Here is a 16,993-nt window from a genome sequence, read left to right as displayed (position 1 = left end):
GTGGCGAGTAACGTGAAGTCCGCCATTATCGACGACTAGTGACGTCGCCGTCAGATGGCGACACGCAGCACCGAATGCTACAGACGCAATTTCTCGACCGGCGTGGTGGCATGGACATGAAAGGTACGATGACCTACTCGATTTACGTGGGGAATGGCGGTGCATAGTACAAACGTAAAGAGAGATATTCGATCCTGCTCGGCCCTTGTGCCGGGTGTTATCGTACGAAACGAGTACTTACGAGTGAGATTTGGGAAAGGAAGGGGTACACAGAATAGGTAGTGATGCCAGTCGTACGGACGAGCAGGCCTCAGGAAACGAGAACGAGACCGAGTCGGACGAAGAGGGAAGCTGTTTGGTTCTTGATCGAAAGACAGGTTTCTCTATCTGGAGAGAGGGAGAGTGAAGCAGAGGGACGAAGGCGAGCGAAGGCTCGTTGGAGTTGGAGTAGCACGAGGCAACGAGAAACGGCGCACACATCGCGGCTCGTGCGAACATGGCCCGGAAGGTGCGCGGTGAGTTACTGCGCAGAGTCTTGTTTTGCTCGGCTGCGAGACGAGGGGAGAACGGAGGCGGACGCACGTTCTCAGGGCATGGCGTGGTGGTGCGCGTTCTAGTAAACAACTTGTGTCTGAGTCGTGCGGGTAATTCGCGTTTGGAGTATAATCGTGATTTTTCTAGCGAATGAGCGCGATACCGACGCCCGCAATGAAGCGTGCCGTGCGTGTATAGATCGTTCGGCAAACGTCGTGTAACGTGCGGTTGATCACGCGGTGCAATATTTTAACCAAAAATTCAAGCACCTCACCGCCACCGGGCCACCTCGTGTGTTCTCGTCCAATGTGCGTATGTTTACGTGTGCAGTACTCTGTTTACGTGCGTGCATACTCGTCGAACAAGTGTCCACCGTGCTCGACCGATTTCCACCCGGTGTCACCGACTCGCCAGCATTCTCGAGGTTTCGCCGGGAACATCCGGGATTCCTCTTTGTTCCGATCAAACACGGTAAGCGAGTTCCTCGGTACCATTTTGATACAACCTTCCATTCACGTTTCCGATTCATGAACTCCGACTGTTGGACGCGCACCGCGAAATCGTGGGAATCCTTGTTCCTTCGCAACCGCGTTCCTCGCGCCAATGCGTAGTAAGCGGATCGATCGTGTTTTGATTTTCATCGATCGTCGCTTGCTGTCAAGTTTGTTTCAGCCTCGTTCTCTCCAGCCTCGGTTGAAGTGAATGGACGAACGCGCAAAATAAAGACGCGTGTAAAGGAAGCGCGCGCGATCGTTTACCTTGGACGTCGCTTGACATACGACCGATCATGGATATATAACTCGTCTCCGGTTTCCTTTCGGCCCGATAAAGATCGATTCGGCAAATGCAACGTGTCTACGCATTGTTTTCCGTCCTACCGCGATATCGTCAATGGTAAATGATGGAAAAATTCCGACAAGATACTTCGATTAATAAAGTACTCCTCGAAACGAATTACTGTTCTTCAATAAAAATGTCTTAACATGAGCATTGTCGTCGATTCTCGAATTGCTCGTACGTTGCGACGACATGTGAAACTCATGTGCGTAGTTGGAGCGTGTTCCGTTCCCTCGTGGGGTTGGTAGGGGAATCGGGCGAATGTAAAAATGGCTCGATGAGGAAGGGCGAGAGCGAGAAGGAAAGAGAGCAGGGTCCGGGAACGTGGACTAGGAGGCAAATAAAACAGTGACGGTTAAACAGAGAGAAACGGTGGTGTTGCGTCGTGGACGACGACGACGTCGACGACGGTAAAAGGTCCTCGAAACGTCAATAGGCAGAGCGGCTATATCGCATTCCACGATATTTCTCTCTTTAGTCAGTGACCTCGCGGCTGCTCGGCCAACCTCGTTTCGTCGCCACGTCTCGCCTCCTTGTTTACCGCTCTCCGCCGATTCTCTGCTGTCTCTCCCTTCTGGTCTCCTTCGGCCCCTTTCGCGAACAAACCGTCGTATACGTATATTTAGTAAGGTAATGTAGACGGTCAGGCGGAAATGAATGAGAATTTTTTGGAGCCACGATTACTAGCTTTTCGGCCGTCTTAATCGATTTCGCTACGAAGAGACTACGAATCGTTCGTTATTGATATGCCAAAGTAGATTTTTCTCATGTCGCTCCATTTGACCGCGAACCGACTGACAATGCAATTATGAATTCTTCTGCCTCGCTTGCTTATTATTCTCGGAATAAACGATTCAGTAGCCGTGGGCCGAGTTCTCAGTACGATCCGGTTGGAAAAGAGTTGCCAACTTTTTTACGCGTGATCGACATCCTGAAAAAGCGACATCGAACGAGTATAACTCCGCGCTTCGAAGACGACCAAGAGGATCTGTTTACATGTGGACGGCCTTGGTTCTGCCGGGTTATAGTAGTAATTGAATAAACAGGGTTCGTAAGCGTGCGTATCGACGCAAATATTCCCATTGTTATCCACCCTGTCCTCGTCTACATCGCGATATCCGAGAAAAGGGTCACGCAGGCAGATCACTTTTCCTCGTATATCATTCGAACAAACGTAGTAAAATGAATGGAATAAATATATGTCGTAATTGATAAAGCTATGAAACAAATCTTCCTTATCCAGGCATCGAGTGGAATAGAAATGGTAAAGTAGTTAACGTTCGTTCCGTTCGTTGAGTTAATTACGTCGGAAAAGAAAAGTCAAACTAATTTTCGGTATCTTTATCGGAACTGAGAATCCCGTGTTGGGTAAACACAGTCCGTATTTTTATTGTAACCGTCGCACGTGGCGCAAGCCAGTTGCGTAACGTCGTTCACGTATCACGAGTCGTGTGTTCTCGTACGCGTCGCAAACAAAATTTTTATTGCGTTCACCGCTTCATCCTTACGATCTGCGCCGCGAACTCACCGGGTATGTAAGTAACTCTATTTTCCTGTGCTTGCGTAAGAAAACACGAGCCGACGCTGCGCTCCTAACTATCATATCCCTTCCAAAGCGAAACAGTTCTATTCGCAACATTTTCCTTTTGTCTTTCATATATTCGTGAATGAAATTTTTTAACCGAGGTTGCTCAACAATTATTGACGAATGACCGTGTTCTTATCACGTACACGCGCGTCTTCGAATGTATCTTCGTCAGTGTTGAACGCTCGTTTAAAGTTTCAAGGAACTTGTTGAAAGGTCGCATACGACAGAAAATTTTATGTGCGACGGCGAGATACGATGTTTCGTACAACATTGTGTAATTTCGAAGTCCGGCCGGAAAGTGTGCGAGCGTGAGCAAAGGGATGAAAAGGCACGTGGCAGTCTGTTGAAATTGGGTACGGTAGTAACTCCGCTCTAGAATGCTAAATATTCGCGTACGAGACCACGCGTGTAATCAACGTGAGCTTCGCGGTTGAAGAAGGTCGCGACGTAGACTGAACATTATCAGAGGGTATACAGTTTCGAAGAACACTGCGTTATGCTCTCTTCAGAGTGGCTGATGACAGCGATTCATCCCGATAGCCTCCTGTTCATAGCATTTAAATTGTTTTATTTCCAATTCTTGCGAAACGTTTCGTAAGGCTCGTCGCTTTCACTGAAATCATCGACTCACAGTCGATTTACGCCACTATCGTAACTGTAGCAAACGTTCACGTCGGTAGATTCTGGCATCTTATGCAAAATGTAACGGTTGTACGTGCCAGTTTAAGAATTATGTGTAAATTGGAATTTCACCAACGATAACGTGAATTACACTTTTAGAATTTTGTACATGTTTTGTTCGTATCCTCTGCAACGTTCGCTTTATCGTGATTGCGGTTTAGTTCCCACGACACGTGTGTCATTGTATAAATCCTATGATTTTCGATTCGTGATTAGTACGAGTTACGCAATACCTGTCGAATATGCGATTCAATTGATCGATTATTCGATAATCCAACAATGTAGCACATTATCTCTGTATTACAAACTCAGACGCGCAACTTTCGTTTCACGTTCGGTATCGCCTTCAATGGTACAAATTGATCGTTACTAATTAGGCTAGTGAGCTGAACCCATGCCCGCTTCTATTTGCCAGTTGAAAACACGAGGAGACAATTGGAATTTGAACCCAATCAAGATCGCACTTATACTGTTACAATATCAATTAGGATTTATCTTGTGAAACACGTAGCAGAAAGTATAGCGAGCTATTAACGAGGTATTGGGAGATGATGCGTGGGAAGAGAGGAGCGACGAACTGCGGGTGGCGCGAGGAATCAAAGAGGTTCCGCGAGAAACAAAGAGCGCGGCGGAGTTAAAGAGGATGATGAAGCACGTTTAAGAGAGAAAGAGGAAAGGATGGGTGCGCCCTTCTATCGATGCCGTTGCTCGGCCACGTTAAGTATGCAAACTGTGGAGGCGCGCGCGCAAACGAGCCCGTTGAGACGACGATGGGTGCCGGTTCTACCTTCCACGAACGACATTTCATTCGGCTGCCGCGATGGGAACACGCCGCATTCCACGCGTGCGAGTACACACACTCCGGTACACGCGTGTCCCGAAAGCCTGACTACAGCCGTAGGGGAAGGGCGTCTATACGGTTCTTTCGAACACTTACGTGTTAAAGGATCTCAGTATCATCCGTTTCCCACTTCGATCTGGACATTCAACTGTTCGGAGGATCGAGAAAATCGTCGAATTTACTGTTTCACTCTTGAACGCACGTTGCAATTTTTATCTGCAATTGTTGCAAACTCGGACACGGTCACGATTCTTGTATGCTCTTAAACGCATGTGGATGGGATTTTCATTGTGATAGATTTTTCCCTCCCGAATTCCAAGGGTGAAAGCTCTCGAATGGCCACGTTAATCGTTCCGTATCCCGTTGAACTAAAAATCCATCTCGACCTATTTCCTCGTTTATCGAGCGACCTACTCTACTAGATTAATTTCTGTCGCTGCGACACGAAATCCCGTGATTCGCCAACACTCCAAGAAATTTTAATGCCTTACACTTTTCTAGAATGTGAGAACCGACGGATCCGCTCATTTATTTATACCGTAATAGAATCGCTCTACCCATCGTGTAAAAGCTGATTTAGTGAGAATCATTGTCCAAAATGTTTAAAAGCTTCATGAGAGTGACTTGCAATTTGTTCGAATGGAAAGGATATATTAATTCGATCAGCTTCATTTAACGAACCAAAAGAATAATCAATTTTTTATGATCATCTTGCAAGGACGCATTGATTCAACCAGCTCCATCGTACGACATCTTTTAACGAAGGAAAAGAGGAATATTTTATATCGCCACTCTTATTGACTCAGCCTGTGTAATGGCACAGTTTGACCCCGTTGAAAAATTAACCACCGCTTTTACCTGATCTTTACCCCGTTCGTCTACAATTATTCGATCGATCTAACCCGAAGATCGTGGACTTAATCGAGCGCGAAACCGAGGCTATCGAGTTGCAGAACAGGCTAGAGTTGGACGAAGATGGCGAGCTACCTAAAACTACGTCGTGCCGACGAGTTCTGGCCTTACCTTTTTCCCGTGACGTTCCATCGACGTTGCCGCTGACGAGGCTTCTCTGTTTACGAGCACCCACACGCGCTCGCACAGCCTTGGCACATATACTCGTGTGTGCCAGTGTCGACGCGCGCGTGCACAACATTTGTACGTGTTACATTTATGCTCGAGACTCGCAAAAATTAGGTAAACCCGGTGCTCGACTTGTAAATGACCGTGCACGTAATATAAAAATTGGGTCATTCGAGTTGTATGAAAGTGTAACGAAATTTGTCGTAAAATAACCTGCTGGAACCGATGACCTAATATTTGCAGAGAGTAAGGTTTAATTCTGTGTTTACGCGTCGAGAGAGATCGAGATAAACCCGGATGATCCTGTATGCGAAATCCCATGATCCTTTTTGTCCCTGCCCTTTGCCACGTTTCACCCCGTAAATTATGCAACGCGCAGAAGCGGTCGTTTGATTATTCGCCGCCGAATCGGCGCGCGGAATGTAGGCCGTCCGTTCTCTCCCAGTCGCGTCGTACGTAAGCATGTACATATGTACTACACGTGTATTGAGCGCTGGCCGTGGATTTTCGAGGAAATTACTAGTCCACGGACCGTTAGAATCGAGCTTGGTCACGAATTTTGCGAAACAGACTCGGGGCCAGAGAAATCCAAATTCCAAGAACCGAGTCAGAGTCTCGAGTCATGCACGCGTTTCTGTTATCCATTATGAAAGTAACATGAAAAATAATCTCATAAATCTGACATACAAAAATGAAAATCTTAATCGTCTTGATTTACGAGACCAACAGTTTTATAATGATCAGCTGCTGATGTTTATGAAATTGGGATTTCGGACGAATCAGACCAAGTTGGGTCTCGTGGAACGTCCAGGGTCAGAGAAATCAAAATTCCAGGAATACGAGAAGGAAAACCTTGAACGCGAGATAAAGAAGTAGGTAGCTCGAAAGCGAGAGTATCATCATTCCCCATGTGCCGCGCTACGTCGTCTAGTCATCTATTATTGCGCAGTGGAGTGTGCTCGAGTTGTCTCAAGTCCACTCGATTTGGCCGAGGAAGCGACGATAGTAATGCGAGTACTCGCACAGGGTGAAACAGAAAGAGAGAGAGAGAGAGAGAGAGAGAGAGAGAGACGCTCGCTGCCTCCTTCTCCGCGTCAGTTCGCCGACTCTGTTCTCTGTCTCTATTTCTATCGAGGCTTACTCGCGACGCACCGTGTGACACATCGCGTATCCGGCTTTTCTTCGCGAGAGTAAACTCTCGGTTCCGCCCACGCGACGCTCCGATAGAAATCTAGATCAACCATGGAAAACGGCAGACAGATGCTCCACATTTACTTGAACCTCTTATTACATGTGTTTACCGACCGTTTGAATATGCAATTAGAACGCAGCCTCCGGAATCGAAGACGTAATTCTGACGAGGGCAAAACAGCGATATCGATTTTGATACGCGCAATTCTTATAGAAACAGGTACGTATGCGTATCAGTGGTAGAGAGTAAGAGATGGATTCGTGATTGAACCAATGCGACTTTCGACTCTGTATTCTCCTTCTCCTATCTTTGCACCCTCTCTCGTTCGATGACCATGAGTCCAGAGTCTATTCTTCGCGAGTCTATTAGCCTGTCTCTCTCTCCTCCGTTATCGATTATCGATGTCTCGACAATACATGACGTTTTCTCCTTTATTAATATCGTTCACTAGCGAAAGAATCGGGAATGAGAAAGATAGAGCACGATGAATAGGAATAAGGAGACAGTTCTTGATACACAATTTTGCCAAGACCGTCTACTCTTCCCGAAGATCTTTACTCGTTCTCGAGCATCGAAATAAACCGATCCTTCCTAATTGGAACGTTTCGATATCGGTCCTCGTTCGTTCGAAAATCGACGTCAGTTCTGAAGTCCGGCCTGCCGCGAAAGCTGCGACTAGGTCGCAGTTTTCTCGCAAACCAGCTGGCCAAACGAGAAGTTGATACAGATACTCCCCCTCGTTACCCGGGAACGTCGTCATGTCGCGAGCAATCTGGGACGCGTTCCACGTGAAGCCGAGTCTCTTGATTTCGTCTCGCAGTGTATATACGAAACGTCGTTCTCAAGAGAGTAAAGTCGTTTTCTAGAGATAATTATCGATAAATGAGTAAACGGTACAGCGGCTAATAACTAGACACGTTGCGACATCGAGTGAATTACGTGCACGAATAGTGGAGGAGCCTCTGATGTAAAATTTGTTGTCAGATGCGAGGAACAAAAATAGTATGTAACAGAGATGGACGTGACCCATATGAGGGTTTTTAAAGAGAGTTCCCTCGCATCAAAGGGTATCCTAGGGGACAAACGTCGTAATAAGCGTACGTGGTTTGCTCTGGCACGTTGATGCTCTCTCGTGTATGAGTAGGGGAGGGAGAGAGAGAGAGAGAGAGAGAGAGAGAGAGATTGAACAAAGAGAAGAAAGAGGAAGGGAAAAAAGCACCGACAATAGTCCAACGGTCACGGGTAAAGCGAGCAAAACAAATGTCTGGCTAGTATATAACAACCACATTCCACTGCCGTCTCACGCCATATTTGAATCCTCTCGGTGTGCCCCTACCACCCTGTATGTACGCTCGCCTCGTTTCCTTTTCGTGCACGCGTTCGTCTTCCTCCTCTGCCTGTCCCACGTCCGCGGGACCGCTTCTCTGCTCTTTTTTCCTCTCCGCGCCTTCTTCCCCGTTCTCCATTACTCTCTTCCTTCTTCGGAACGGAGGACCACCGCGTTCCATGCTTACACTCTTTCGCGCGAGCAAATACATACAATCGGACTGGTTCCGAGTGAGTCGTTACATATTGCTTTCGCTACTTCGTCACTTCACCATTTACACCCCTCGCACCAAATGATTCCCTCGAAAGAAACGATGATCGATCTCCTGTGAAACGCGTGTAGTGATCCCAAAGAGATAAGCGCGAAAAGGATCGAAGGGTTGGTCATGACCGAAATATCGTCGATTATCACAGTAGAGCAGACGAGCACAATGTTCGTGCTTGCCGTCGGATGGCAGCTCTTCTATCGTTTAGCTACCAGTTGATAGAAGCTTTCGAAGGATATCTCTCGTCGGATCATAGGCAAAAAGCTTTTCGCCGAGGTGAGCCACAGCTCGTAACTGTGCATACGAAGTTTCAAAGTCTATTACGCCGTTGGTCTAAAACACATATACGAAACAGTAAACTGGTCTGACTGACTGCATTGTTCGAAAGCTTTTTACGTTCGTTAAGAAACTTCCTCCGAGCGAACCGCGATCCAATTGGCAGAGTTTTGCGGTCAATCCGCCGGAAGCTGGTGGTCCATCGCACGCGTCGTTGAATCAGCCGGCTTGTGTAAAATAAAAGAATCTAATCTGACTAACGCGCATGAAGTCGCATCGTCGCCAATCTCGTTTCCGAATGTCCGCATCACGGATCTTTATTTTCCCACGGTCCACCGGACTCCGTCGAGCGTCGCGGAATTCCAGACCGAGACGAACCGGGAACTGGAGAACATGGCACAATCGGATAAAACTAGAAGCTGCTCGTTCCTCCGCCACGCGCGTGGACTTAAAACCTGTTAATGCGAAGCACACTATTTGAAATTTTTCCTCGAGATCGTTCATCGTGTTTTTCACGACGTCCGGTGGAAGCGTCGCTCCTCGGAACTTTATAGGCTGTAAAGTAAAACCAGCTTCGACCGAGGGACCTGTTGAAAGCTCGAACCGGTGCCCGGATTCAATTAACAGGGCTAATCAGTGCGACCACTGAATTCGTCGCTCTTCCCAACCGCTGAATTTCCAAGACTGTTATTTGTTTTTATCACGAAAATGAAGGGTTACGTTGCATCGAAATCAAAGGCCAGAGGTGTTCGTTACTGCGGAAAGGTCAAACACGTTTTACCGTATCCTATTGAACTTTGCATTTTGACCGGGACGATGCCAATATTGTATAGTACGATGAACCCACGCGTTTCAAAGTTTAATCTCTCGGAGCATCCCCCACGATCTTCCACGCGTAGCAATTGTACGCGAAGGGCGAAAACGAAGGTCGATGGAAAACACCTACACGCGATCGTTCCCGGCGTAATATTACGTCGTAAGGTGACGGAAGCCTAGGGGGTTCCAGATGGTAGCGCGTAAGTCTGTCGGAGGAGCGGAACGACGATAGGTGAGAGGGTGACTCGGTCTCGAGTGGGGATGGGTGCCAGGCGAGGGTGGAGGCTGCGGAGGGCGGAGCCCATCCTTTCCTTACTGCGCACTTTCTTACCCCTCCGTTGGTTCGCATTCAACCCTCGGCTCGGTCCGTGGGTACACAGACCTTCGTTCTCGTACAAAAACGTGGCGGCGCGTGCTGCTCGCGTTCAGTGTCTCGTTTCGCCTCCGCCCGATCGGAGGAAACGACGTTTTATCGTTGCTCTCTTGGGACAGTTACGGGTGCGCTCGGTGGTGATTCAGTGCGCGTCCTGCAATAATTGTCCTCGCTGCCACGAGGCACGCGATCCTGCGTTTACCAACAGGACGTTAACTGTCACGTTACACGAGTACGTATCGAAGATCGATCACGCTTTGCCGTATTCTCTGAAAATAGTTCGTCTTTTGTCAGACGAACTCGCACGCTTGTATCGCTCTGCTTTGTCCGTTCGATTCGTTTTGGCGTGTGCCGAAGGAGAACGGAAGCACGTTTCGAGAGAAACACTACGGCGTGGCAGTGTTGTCAACGTGGAGCGCCACCCTTCGCGAACCTTCAACTAATCTTGCGAACCCCGGGCTTCGTTTTATCTATACGATCCTCCCGATTCAAATCTCCGTTTACACGAGCAGATCGTATGCTCAAAATCACATACCCTCTCTCCCTCTCTCTCTCTCTCCATTACTCCACGTGTTAAATCACTCAAATTACACAACCCCGTGTGATAATGCGTTTCCCTATAAGTTCGGTTAACACGTATTATTCGGAGGAAATTAGGGAAAGTTTGCTGTCTCGCATGATTCGAATGGATAGAACCGTCGAGTACGGAGGGGTGGAATCGGTACGGAAAATGTCGCTCGGCCGGGTGAGGACGAGGGTGTAGGGGGTCAACGCACGCACCGTCGTCGTTGGGGAGCTAGTCTCGAACAGTCGAATCCAGAAACGGGAACGACATCAGCGGTAAACCGCTACGCTAAACCGCGAGAATCGCGGTATCTCGTATCGGCTTCCACTGATGATCAAACCAGATTAGTTTATCTTCCCTATTTTTCATACCTGAGAATATTCAATTTAAGAATGAAACCGATTGATACGAGTAAGAAAGACGAGAGATCCTTGCGTTCGTTTATAAACGAAAACACACGCATTCGATTACTCATTATAATTGATTGATGCATCAATTGAACTCGAGCACGCGAGGAGTCAGAGGTCCGTCCTATAATTGTGTGTTCGATCAATCGTAATGACTCCTGTTCGTGTTCGACGATCAATTCTCACGATACCAATAATAATAATTCACATGAGCTAGTACTTTTTTCTTTCGATTCTGTCTCTCTCTCTCCTCGGTTTCTTGTTCGATCGTTTTAATTACTACGTTTGACCTTTCGATGGTATTCGTGCCGTTTCCCCAGGCAAATCTTGACCCAGCTACCCGAGGCGAGGGATTATGCAGGTCAAAACATTAATTGACAAAAGAAGTCCTGAATACTTATTTTTATAAGATTAAATTGCTATATTGCCAAAAGGTCTGACCGCAAGTACACTTCATTGTTCGACAAAGGGTCTGCGTTTGTTCAAATCTTGTCTGTACCTATTACACTGGCTACCGCCAAGGAAGGGTCGTTAAAGCGCGACGTAGATGGAAAGTATATCGGGAACGTGCAACCAGCGTGCGAAATGTATCGGGTGCAGCATTAAATCACGGCTGATTTCTCGAACGAGTGCAGATTACGTCGCTCCATTTAGAAACGTATGTACGTTTCCTCGAACGATCGGCACAGTACGCCAGTGGCTAGTACTGAAACGAGCTTTTGCACGCTTTCTCGTATCACGACGCGTGCAACAAGGAGGATGACCACATTTATTAATGTGGAACTAAAATTCTCGCGATAGCCCCGAGTCCTGATCGCGTGCTCGTGGCTCTCGCGGGACACGCCGGTTTATTTCAATCAGAATTCATTTTCCTTCTAATATCCGCTGGGACGATCTTCGAAGATCAAGGACGAATCAAATTGAACTCACCTCGAGCAAAATCTGTCTTGTGCTTCGCGAGAATTTTGAAACGAGTTCGATATTATACATTCGACGAGATTCACGAGGCACAGAGTCGAGGTGGAACGGCATTAGTGTGCATACAATTCTAATTATCCACGCGTTCCTGTTGTGCTGGTTTGTGTACCTAATAGCTTCCGCGGTTCCACGTGCCTTACGAGCAGACTATTCGCCGTACGTTTCGTCGAACGGTACGGCGGCGTTTTGTACGCCGGATAATTCGGTATCGACGAATCCCTTTCCGAACAGATTCGTCGTCCTCGAAAGATAGATCGATTCTTCTTTTGCCGCCTGATCTCCCGTTTTCTTAATACGTTCCATGGCTCTGATCTACTGAAAACTACGAGCCGTTGCAATTATTTGCAACATGCTTCCGGCGCATTGTTCAAATTGTTTCTACTTCCAAAATAGTTCGATAAGCTCCTCGGATGTTCCTAGATCGGCCTAGTGACGTCTGAAATTGCGCGCAAATCTTATCGTTTTTCATAGGAAATCTATCGCGAAATTTTTTTTCGCGATAACTCGGCTACTTATCAAAATATTGGCAAGATTCTCTGTGCAGGTTTGGTCCGCTTCGAACGCATACTTAAACGGTCTGTACGTTTACCGTGAGCGTCCTTGAGCAGGTTTTCATTAAACGATGCATTTTCTAAGGCTCAGCAGGGAAATCAATGAATAATGGATATAATTTCGAACGGTGCATGGCATCGATCCTCCCTGCAGCGTATACCGCATTTTGGAGCGTGTACACGCATGTTCGTCGTATGTTAAGAATGCTCCATTATTCGGATATTGTTCCACGTCGCCTTGACACGCGTCGATACAATAACACGGACAAACCACTCTTGCGCTAGGTTACATAACCGCGGCGACGTTACGATTCCTTAATCCCTCTATTGAACGCGGGAGCACGCCGGTGGATTCCGAAACGTGTGAAATTCCTTGCCGCTCGGTCGTCGTTGCGATCTCCAATTTACAAAGTGAATTGAATAGATCCTCGCGGAAAATAAGACATTTGTCATGGTAATTCAGAAGACGGAGTAGTACTCGTGTTATGTTAATCGACCGCGTCAAATCTGCACTTCGTCCGTTTCAAAGTAGCGAATGTTCGTATCAGACAATCAGCCGAAGCTGGAAATGGATTTTTACGTTAGACAACAGAAGCGAGTTAGTTCGGACAATACTCAGTGAAAGAACTCGAGGAGAGGAAGACGTTTCGAGAGCCAATATTTGGTTCTTCTTAAGCGAAAATTCGTTCAGGTCTGACGGTGTCGTCGAGGACGGTCGAATCGGAACGTGCAGGTGCGAAACGTAGGGGAAACATGCGGTGCCAACGTAATCGCATTTGGGAAACGTATTTCTACGCGAACAATTGGGTTAGAACGCACCGTTCGGAGCGCTTGCTAGGCATGTGGCAATGTTTTGGTCGGCATCGATCCGCCACCCCTTGCACTGCGGCGTAGTATCATACATCCTTGCTTCTCCCGCCACCGACGGATCCTACCCCACCGCCGCGTAATCCACCCACGCCCTGCTTTGCTCAACCACCCTAAACAGTGACTCTCATACTCTTCTGTCTAAACAATTGTCCGTCGTTCGACACCTTCGTTGAAAAACTCGCGGGAACGAAGATTTCGAAGATCCACGTTTTATTCAGAAGAAGAATCGAAAGAAGAGACACTATGTGTTAAAAATGAAAATTGCATAATTGAAATCTAATCGAAATTGAGAGGGAATTCGTGAGAGAAGCTCGAAGCTCGGTTTGCGATCTCCACGACCGTATGAACCGCAATTAATTTATTCGTCCGGCTCGCCGGAGGATCGCGCGCACGCGACGTTTGAATTCTTCCCGCATCGTAGCACTGTCGTCGGTATTCTCTGAACTGGACCGACGAGGAGGAGCGCGCGCGGTTCTCCGCAGTGGTTCTCCACGTGGCCAGGCAGGGCGTCGGTAAACTTTAGGGACGCGACGCGCGTCGCGGCGCGGCGCGGCATCGTCGCGCGAGGGGAACCCAGGTTCATTGAACGAGCTCCGGCGTGGTGGACGCAAGAATGCCGTGTTCACGGTCCCGCGTGGATCAGCGACGACCGGGATGCATTATATACACAGTGCCGTCTGGAAATTTCGAACACCGGCGGACTACTTCTTTTCCTACCCTCTTTTCGAGCCGTCGAAGATCACTCGACCTCGTTACGTTTTACTCCGTGCAAGGACACCGGAGGTATCGATCCGGCTGGCCCGACTACGAGGACTCCTTCGTTTACATTTTACGTAGATCGTTGCCCTTTGCTCTACTCGCATTACAAATACATTTTTGTTGTATGATCATTTTCCCGATCCTCACACCACGCATAATAATCCTGAGGATTGACCATTTTTAAGAAGTAGATTTGTAAAAAATTACGAGTTCTACGATGTACAAAAACCGTTTGACAATTGATATAAAAAAGCCTTGGAAAGATATCGGGACAAGGTAATGGACGCTGGGCTGAGGAATTCGACGAAGGGAGCCGCGCGTGCGTTGCTCATTCTTTTCTCACGCACGCACCTTCGTAATGCTATTTGCACAACGATAGAGAGAGAGAGAGAGAGAGAGTGAGAGAGAAGAAGCATCAGTCGTGTTTGTCGCCACTCAACACCGGCATTATATCTCATTACTCGCGTTTATCGCCCGCGGCACTCTAGCATTCAAAACAACCGGGCGACCAACCGAATCGTAAACAAAATTATCAGGCTAAGAAAAAAGAGAAACATCCCGGGAAATGAAGATAATTAATATCTAATTCCTCATCCGGTATTGCTCCGATGAAACACACAATAAGAGAAGTAACGTAGGAATGTAATTAGAGACGAAAGAAAGCAGCGGCCAGAAACTAGATAAATGAAGCAAATAGTGGATAGCGGCGACCGCGTTCCAAGATAGAATCGGAGTAGAGGAGCCAGACAAAACGAGACGAGTTCGAAAAGAGGCAGCGAAGCCTATCGACACGCGACTATGTAGAACGTGGCGTCGCGACTTTCTTTGTCGTCTTGCGGCAAGACGTGAATCGTGCGAACCTCGTCGCCGATTGGCCGAAGGGAATACGTACTCTTTTAAAGAAGACCCTGAAAGAGAGAGAACGAAGGGAACGCGTAGAAAAGTCTTTCCCATTCAGCCGGTTTCCGTACCGACTGTGAATAAGCTCTTGTCGAGTTCGAATCGACGATAGATCAAAATTATAATAGTTATTGTACGATGGAAGTAAGGGTGAAATTTTGTGAGCTAAACATTTCGGATTTGAATAAACGACGAAACGTGGGCTCGCGATAACAAGTGATGGCAATGGCGACAGAGTGAAAATTACAACGACTCGACGGGAGTAATTAGGGGTTAACTGGATATCTTGCTCGTTAAACTGACGTGAAACGCGGGACCGCAGACGGGCAGTCCTCGTCTCCTGTTCGAAGCATGTGACAGGTGATACGCGAACGAGAGAGACAGATGAACGGAGGTCGGCCGGTCGGTGTCGGCGGACCGGCAAACGCGAACACAAACACTTCATAGTAGAACGTAGCCGCGTGCTGAATGAAGCCTGCGGCCTACTGCCTCCCTCTTTCACTCCTGTCTTCCCTTCTGCTGTGCTCGCTTGCTTGCTCGTTTTGTGCCAGCGTGCCCAGCACTCTTCAAACTCCATACAGGGTGTACCGTGGCACGTGGGAAATATTTCAGCCACCAAAAATGATGAAAGAACTCCGGGCAAGCCGGGGTCGGAAGATCACCTTGAATATTTGCGAGTCCGTCTCTCGTTCCAAATTAGAATTCCTCCACTACCAAGACAGAATCGTGCTTATCAGAACGAACCGTTGCAATTTATGAGCGGTAGAATTCGCTGTGTAAAAAACGTTATACGTCTTTTGAAGATGCGAATATTTTTTTCATTGGAAGCTCGTAGCGCGAAATACCGTTTGTGTCAATGTACGCTTCGCTCGACGTACAGGTTTGCGCGCAACGTACGGATCGGATCAAAAGCGCGGCAGATTGTCCGTTTCCGGTACGGTTAATCCGATCGAAATGTTTTTCCAGCCCGGGGGCGCGTAATCGCCACTGGACCGCGTTTCAAATTGTCGATGCTAGATTCTCGTTTTGTCGCTTGAATTTTTCTATTTTCCAAGGAAAAAAGTTATCGCTCCGTCGCGAGGTCCAGTGTCCGGTCAGTTGGAAAAATACTGGATATCCGTGCCGATTCAAAACTATTAAACTCGTAAAAAAAATAAAAGAACACCATTGTACGAATGGAAGACGTCGAATCCAGCGTGTCACAACGTGTTTTATGCACTGCACTCGAAAAAATGGAAGGTGAAGAAAGGTGAACTACATGTTTCCAAAATGATCGATTCGATTCAAACGTCAAACGATCGTTGCGATATCACTTAAGGACATTCTCGGTGCGACGAGGCGACGCACCGCTCGACGCTCTCTATTTGCATTCCGCGTGAATATTTCATCTTCTGTCGTGCTATCTCTGCGTCGGCCGCAGAAAATTCAGAAGACTTGCCACGCGTGAACGGCGGCGTGGAAAAACGTGAAACAAAAGCCTATTTCGAAACCATGACAACGTTTAAGGATGTATTGGCTATATAGTCAATCCCAAAAGTTTATGTACTTTAGAAAAACGCATTTCCTATAATTAAAAAGAAATCAGACGTCGGAAGAATAATGCTAATAATAAATAGCTACGTGCTAAAAAGTATAGAAGGAAATATCCAATTAAGTATTGACGCCGATGAAAATTTTTTTTTTCAAAATTTCGAAAAATGCTTCAAATAAGAGTTGCCTTTCCTTCTAATTTCGATATTTAACGAGTTACGTATGATTATTTGGCATTTTATTGATGTTGACAAAATCCGACCATCCCAGCGTCGAAACGGCGAACTTTTGGCAAAAAATTTCATTTTTCCTTAATTACTCCTAAACCGTTGAATTTACGAGAAAATTGTATACGACCTTTCTTGTAGAGGACGACGAGATCTACAATTTCCATATAAAAGTTCTTCGCTAGCATCAATAATTTACGAGTTATTGACGAAAAACGAAAAAACAGTTTTTTGCAAATTACTCGTAAACTATTGATGCTAGCAAAAAGTTTTTACATGGAAATTGTAGATCTCGTTATTCTCTACAAAATGGTTCTATATACGCCCCCCTAAGTCCATCCGTTTGGGAGTTATTGGCAAAAAACGAAAATTTCGCAAAATTTGAAGGGGTACCCC

The 16,993-nt window shown here is 47.0% G+C and overlaps 1 protein-coding gene across 1 annotated transcript in view; it reads left to right on the top strand.

Annotated features, from left to right (window-relative positions):
• Positions 1-117: 117 nt before the first annotated feature.
• InR-2 (insulin-like receptor-like) overlaps positions 118-16,993 on the top strand; it is a 51,579-nt gene continuing 34,703 nt past the window's right edge. The window contains exon 1 of the mRNA XM_018022724.2: positions 118-1,005. The gene's annotated coding sequence lies outside the window, so the exon portion shown is untranslated. The remainder of the gene's footprint in view (positions 1,006-16,993) is intronic.

The sequence above is a fragment of the Ceratina calcarata genome, unplaced genomic scaffold, assembly GCF_001652005.2.
Source record: "Ceratina calcarata isolate Rehan_Ccalc_2016 unplaced genomic scaffold, ASM165200v1 scaffold293.2, whole genome shotgun sequence".
Lineage (NCBI taxonomy): Eukaryota > Metazoa > Arthropoda > Insecta > Hymenoptera > Apidae > Ceratina > Ceratina calcarata.
This window is presented reverse-complemented; position numbering and strand designations above follow the sequence as displayed.